Source organism: Triticum urartu, unplaced genomic scaffold, assembly GCF_003073215.2.
Source record: "Triticum urartu cultivar G1812 unplaced genomic scaffold, Tu2.1 TuUngrouped_contig_6262, whole genome shotgun sequence".
Taxonomy (NCBI): Eukaryota; Viridiplantae; Streptophyta; class Magnoliopsida; order Poales; family Poaceae; genus Triticum; species Triticum urartu.
Window position 1 is genome coordinate 1 of NW_024117009.1, and position 7,368 is coordinate 7,368.

Below are 7,368 nucleotides of genomic sequence, written 5' to 3' on the forward strand. Positions count from 1 at the left end.
TCCCTACGGGTGGGTTTTAAGGAGGAAAAGGATCGGATTTCCAAGAGGTTGATTATCACGGTTTCTCAAGCTTCCCAATAAGAGGTTGATTATCACGGTTTCTCAAGCTTCCCAATAAGAGGTTGATTATCACGGTTTCTCAAGCTTCCCAATAAGAGGTTGATTATCACGGTTTCTCAAGCTTCCCAATAAGAGGTTGATTATCACGGTTTCTCAAGCTTCCCAATAAGAGGTTGATTATCACGGTTTCTCAAGCTTCCCAATAAGAGGTTGATTATCTCGGTTTCTCAAGCTTCCTAAGACCTCTTTCAATGCAAAGGTGCTTAGATGAGGTGCTAAGTGCATTAAATACCTTAGCAACTCATCTCCTCAATGCATAGGTGCTTAACTTGTTGTTGCTAAGCACACTTTATTTAATGAGTTAGCACCTAAAGTATTTCATGCATTGGTCAAGTTGTTTCATTTAAGTGGTTTGCCTAGGTTCTCGCGTTTGGCGTTGGTTCTTTCTAGGGTCCCCAAAGTGCTTTCTCCCCTTATTAAATGTTGTGCCATGTCATTTTTTTGCTTATATGGCATGCTTAGCACCTGTCCACCATAGAACACTAGAAAGGGCCTAATAACTACTGTACCAGTGCGCCCTCCCTCCCCTTTCTTTCCAAAATACTAATCCCTCCGGATGGATTTCAAGGAGGGAGAGGATTCCTAGGAGGTTAATTACCACGGTTACTTAAGCTTTCTGTAATAACTAACTATTGTACTAGTGCGACCTCCCTCCCTCAAATAATGCTGGGTAGCTTACTACTAAGTTACTCGAAAAAATGACATCATATTAGTAGATTGGATAGTAGATTGGATACGTCGGAGTATTTATTTCCTATTAGTCACATCATGTTTGATGTGAATCATGTACGGATTGATGTGAATCCCGTACGCTTCCTACTAAGTTACTCGAAAAAATGGATCAATCGTGCATCCATGCATGCACCAAATAGATTTATACACACACATATATATAGTATTAAAGAGGAGAGCAAGGATCACTTGCATATGACAGATAGATACTAGGTACACAGACCCAACGATGTGCTCCAAATCAGGAATGGAGATGAGCAGAGCAACCTAGCTAGCTTCCATGCAATTATTTCCTTTGTATTTCCATATGTCCTACCAACTAATGTGCTTTGCCTCTTCCTCCGCCATCGATACCAAGATTTGCATTTCTCCTGCATCCATCCATCCTTTGCATACATAAACAAACAGAGCACGCATGAAATGCATCGGTCATCCAGAGAGAAAGCACAAAAAGGGAGATGATTTTATTTGTTCGTAACCTGAATCAGTCAAACCATCCAGAAATACATCAACGCACACTCCAAATCATACCAATACCCAAGCATATTGTAACAATGGCATTATATATATCACATATTGTTGAAGGTAGAAATACAACAACTTGTGTGCTTTGCCTCGTCCTATACCGCACAACATTACCAGGATTGATGATATCTAAGAGCTCCTACCTACCTACTCCAATGCATCCATCCTACCAACACAACACACCAATTCCCAAAAGAAGTAACTAATCTCAACGGCAACCAAGGGCCCCATCCATCATCATGGCCTCCTCAGGCTTCAGCACCACGCCGTCCGTCCTTCTTCAGTCACACCACAAGCCAAGAGCCAACCAGAAGCACATTCTTCAATACAAACATCACTTCTACAGCTCACAAACAAAACAAATTCTCCTCCATTGCTAGAACAGCCAAGCATAACGCTCAGGATTCCCTAGCTCCCGACCACTTACATAGCTAGTCATTCTTCTACATCTTCGCTTTCTTCCTTCAACTTACCAGAGACTCCTCCAGCAGCGCCAACAAAGCTTTTGGAGCATCATGGCACAAGCACCTGCACAATAGTCCGATAAACATCAGTGCATCTTCCAAGTACAAGTGCCACCCAATTGAATCATAAACAATAGCATGCTATTCTAGAACATCGAATGTTGCTATAGGATGTTTTCCCTTTGTTTTTATTTTATAGCATTTTTCTAAATTTCTTTTTTTCTAATCTGGAGCCTTCTGTACAAGGTATTATATATATGTTGACACATTTTGATTTACTGCGCTCAAAGAAACATAAGTTTACATGGAGCTTAACTAATAGATGGCCATTTGATATCGTCTTATAGGTACTTCATTGTGATCGATGACATATGGAACAATTTCGTATGGAAAGAAAGCAAACATGCTTTGATTGACAACGAATGCGGAAGTAGAATAATTACAACAACTCAAATTTTTTATGTTGCCAAAGAAGTTGGTGGTGTTTATGACCTAAAGCCTCTTTCTCTTGCACAGTCACGAAAGTTATTCTACCAAAGAATATTTGGTGCCGAAGACAAATGTCCTAATCAATTAGCTGAAGTATCTGATAACATTATTAAGAGATGTGGTGGAGTACCATTAGTTATTATTACAACAGCTAGTATGCTAGCCAGTAAAAATAGAAATGATTGGTCCAAGGGCTACCAAGCTATGGGTTCTGGGCTACAAGATAGACCTGGTGTGAAGGACATGAGAAGGATATTATCAGTCAGTTACTATGACCTACCTCCGCAACTAAGAACATTTTTATTGTATATAAGTTTGTATCCAGAGGATTATAATATTGTTTCTAGAGATTTGATATGGCAATGGATTGGTGAAGGTTTTATTCGGGAAGAACATGGAAATAGCTTGTATGAAGTAGGAGAAGACTATTTCAGCGAGCTCATTAACAAAGGTTTGATCCAACCAGCAGATGTCAGTGATGATAAAGAGAGCGCTTGTCGTGTACACGATATGGTGCTTGACCTCATCACTTCCATTTCAAGGGAAGAGAATTTTCTAACATGTATAGGTGGTCAGCAATCTGGATCTGCACCAAGTAAGATCCGTCGGCTATCAGTCCAAAGCCTAAATGAAGACGATATCATGCAGATGGCAACTATGAACTTGTCCCGTTTGAGGTCAATCACTGTGTTTGGGCGAGATATCAATTTGTTACCAGCCCTTTCAAGCTTTTCAGTCTTGCGTGCATTGAACTTAGTTTATTGTTGGGATGTGGATAATCATCATATTAAGGTTACCTACAGCATGTTACACTTGAGGTATTTATGTCTATGCAATACATCTATCACTCAGATACCGGACGATATTAGGAATCTGCGGTTCTTGCAAGTACTAGACATAAGTGCGACGGCAATAAAAATGTTACCAACATCATTTTTTCAGCTAACACAACTAGTGTACCTTCATATTGGTATGGGCACGGCCCTGCCAGAACGATTGGATAATTTAAAATCACTGCAAGAATTGCTAGGTATCAATATCGAGTCTCCATCCATGCTGCACGATTTGAGCAAGCTGACGGAATTGAGGAACCTTCGTGTTAGGGTTTGTGGATGGAACGATGACTATAAGGAACTTTTTCGGCGGTGTCTCTCCAACCTAATCAATCTCAAAAGCATTAAATTAAGTGGTGTACATCGAAACATAGATTACGGAAGTGATAGTTTGTCGCCTGAGCCTCAGCAGCTTCAGTGCATCCATCTGGCTGATAGCATAAAGTGCGATGTGCCAAGATGGATATCTTCGCTCTCCAACCTTTCCACCCTTCTAATCCAGCATCTAGAAACACTCAGAGAGGAGCACCTTCGAGTGCTTGGCCCCATGTCATCACTCTGTGATCTTCATATATGGGTGGCGCAAACCGCACGAAGCAAAAGGTTGGTGATTGATGGCAGTTATCTGTTTCGGTGTCTCGCAAGGCTGAAAATCGGGAGTAGCATCATGGAGCTGAAGTTTGCACAAGGAGCCATGCAGAAGCTACACACCCTTGAGGTTATTTTATCAGTGCAGCAGACATGGGATCGATTTGGTGATTTGGACTTTGTCCTGGAGAACCTCTCTTCACTTAAACAGGTCTATGTTGGGAAGTGGTAGGCTGTGTGGTGGTCCAAGCCAGAGCTTGAAGAGGCAGAGGATGCAATTTGTCACGCCATCAACATCAATCCCAACAAGCTGACACTCGAGTTCATCATGGTAGCTATACCGACTCACCCTTCCAGTTAACCCGTATTTAGTTACTTATTTTCCTTGGGATTAGTTGATTCTGTAATTTTGTCTTTCTTTACCGTGCATACATATTGATTTCGTACCACATTCTCTTTTGACAGTTCAAGTTGTGATGATGAGTTGGAATATCATTCTCGAAAAATCTCCTCGTTAATTTGCAGGTGTGTATCATTACACTAGTATTAACTGTTAGTACTCTCTTGGCCATCGTATCATGATTACTAACACCTCTAATGTTTTGACATCTTCATCTACAACGATGTCTTTCTACGGAGCATTGGCGATTCTTCAGGAGCAACACTTATTACATCAAACAAATAATCTGTTGCGCAGAGGATTCCTGCAACCTTCTTATTTGATCCGTACCGTTACATTGATAGTTTCATGCCATGTATATCTATTATGTCCCTGGATCATATTTTCCGCGACAGTGTCCATGACAGGATGAATGAACTGAAACCACATCGTTTCTCTTCCGGAGGTTTGTTCTGAATATACAAAAGCCGAAGGTCTTTGACTTTTTAATAACTATGTTGCCTTCCTATAAATTCTTATAATGATCCTTGGGTGTAGTGGAAAGCATACACCCCACCATCCCCTCAAAAAAGCTATGGTCAGGCACCATGTCATGCTTCTTCATTGGAATGGAGTAGTAGCTCTTAGCAAACTTTGAAATAATCAACCTCTTCTCACGCACAAAAGAAATGTACACATGTATGAAACTAGTCTAAAACAAAACCATTTACACTTCTAATAATATTAAGATTATGAATTATATACAATGAAAACATGTTGTAGTACCAATGGAGTCAAGACGGTAGCTAATATGCTAAGGAGGAAACCTTCACCGGGATTGTGAATAAGGAGTTCAGCAAAATGAGTTAGATAGAAATTTGATATGTTAATACCCCAAGCATAGAAGTTTGGTATGATCCATTGCTTGGTTCGGACAACCATTGTGCATGGTTTCTCCATACCTAAATAACAAATAAAATAGAAAGTTATAAAAATATAATCGCACTGTTTCATTTTTATCTAGGCAACTATAAGGATGAAGATTATATAAGCATGATAGGCAATGCGTACATTGGAATGCTTTAGAAAAATGGACATACCAATGTTTCAATTTCATTAACCGAGAGAAACAAGGTCTGTTTAATTGAGGATTGAATATTTTTACCATTTATATTTGCACATTCATTAGCAATGTCAAGGGCTGAATTTCCATACCCAACAATAGTCACACACTTGTCCTTGATCATCTCCTTAGCTTTCTCGCTACCCATTTTGGAGTAGTCCATGGAGTGGATCACTTTCCCATCAAATGCTTCTGGGCCTCTACCAGGAGGGAATTTGGGTATGTTGGGATAATTGTTAAACCTTCCCGTACAAAGAATCACAAAGTCTACCATGTGTACCTAGAGAAAGGGAATACATGTTTATGAACAATCACATGAGAAAGTTAATTAGTGTAACACCCTGGCCCAATATGAGTTATAACTAGGCCACTTGTAGGGTGGACCCATATATATGTAGCATTCCCCTTACACTTTCATCTTTGCATCATGTAAAAGGGTTAGCACAATGGTGCTATATTAGGAATACAAGGCTGGACCAAAGAAAGGGTCGTCGTTTACTTGGCAAACTATTGTGGCTGGAATTCAGACTTTCAAGAGAGGTTGTGTATGGCGGGTTGGAACGGGCTTGCAAATAAATATTTGGGATGATCCTTGGATTCCTTCTAGTGCATCAAGAAAGGTTATAACACCTAGAGGAGGTAGGTTTTCGATCTGGTTTCCCTGATAGACCGGACCACTCTCTGGCATAATGGCCACTTTGAGTAATATATTCAGGTGGAGGGACTCCTCCCCGGTGATTCTCTCAAAAAAACACCTAGAGGAGGGACAGTGTTATAACACCTAGTGGAGGAAATTATAGACCCTCACACGGGACAGTGGGATCTAGACCTTATTAGGTTTGTCTTTAAACTGGTTGATGTTGCAAGAATAATTCAAATTCCTCTCCAGGCGGAGGCCATGGAAGATATTGTGGCGTGGCGGTATACAAGGTCAGGACCTTCTCAGTTCGGTGGGCGTACCACGCGGACTTTAACCATCAGTTTGGGAGCCAAATAACCAGGTCGGACAGACACGATAGCCTTTAGTTAAACTCCATATGGAAACAACTTTGACAACTACATACTCCAAGGAAAATAAAACACTTCGGGTAGAAGGTGCTCACAGGTGTACTACCATGCAAGGGAGTCTTAGCCGGAAGGCACATTCCAGTCCTTCTACAATGTCCGTTTGCAAGACCGGATTGATGACAGTCAAAATGTTTTCTTCGCCGAAACAGGACGAACGCTTTCTTCTGGGGGGCAGCCGCTTCTCCACCAAAGAAGCCTATGTCATTCTTCTATGAGAGCCGGACAACGACTTAAATGCCCCCCTCATTTGGCGCTCGCAAGTGCCAAACAAGATCAAGATCTTCCCATGGCTCCTCTTCTGGGACAGACTAAATACGCGGGTCAACCTCGTCCATAAGCATATCATCACAGACCCGGTATGCCCGCGATGCCAGGCTCTGCCAGAAGACGCCAGCCACCTCTTCATCTCATGCCCATATGCGGCCCGCATATGACAGTGACTCAGCATCACACCGACCTCCCCTGCCATCGACGACCTTTGGGATGCCCAACTCCCACCGGTCACTAATACGTCTCCATCGTATCTATAATTTTTGATTGTTCCATGCCATTATTCTGCAACTTTCATATACTTTTGGCAACTTTTTATACTATTTTTGGGGAGTAACATATTGATCCAGTGCCCAGTGCCAGTTCCTGTTTGTTGCATGTTTTTTATTTAGGAGTAAATTCATATCAAACGGAGTCCAAAAGGGATAAAAACTAACAGAGACTTTTTTTAAAATATATGTGATTTTTGGAAAGAAAAATCAATGTGAGACGATGCCTGAGGGGGCCGCGAGGCAGGGGGGCGCGCCCCGGGGGTCAGGCGCACCCTGGGCCCTCGTGGACACCCCGTAAGGCGGTTGGTGCCCTTCTTTCGCCGCAAGAAAGCTAATATCCGGATAGAGATCGTGTTAAAATTTCAGCCCAATCGGAGTTACGGATCTCCGGGAATATAAGAAACGGTGAAAGGGTAGAATCTGAGAATGCAGAAACAAAGAGAGACACAGAGACAGATCCAATCTCGGAGGGGCTCTCGCCCCTCCCACGCCATGGAGACCAAGG

General features: G+C 41.8%; 2 pseudogenes; one reads left to right on the forward strand and one right to left on the reverse strand.

The window, feature by feature from the left end:
• The first annotated feature begins 2,188 nt into the window (after positions 1 to 2,188).
• On the forward strand, positions 2,189 to 4,112 carry LOC125530357 (annotated as a pseudogene).
• A 403-nt stretch (positions 4,113 to 4,515) lies between these two features.
• LOC125530358 lies at positions 4,516 to 5,533 on the reverse strand (annotated as a pseudogene).
• Between the last annotated feature and the right edge of the window lie 1,835 nt (positions 5,534 to 7,368).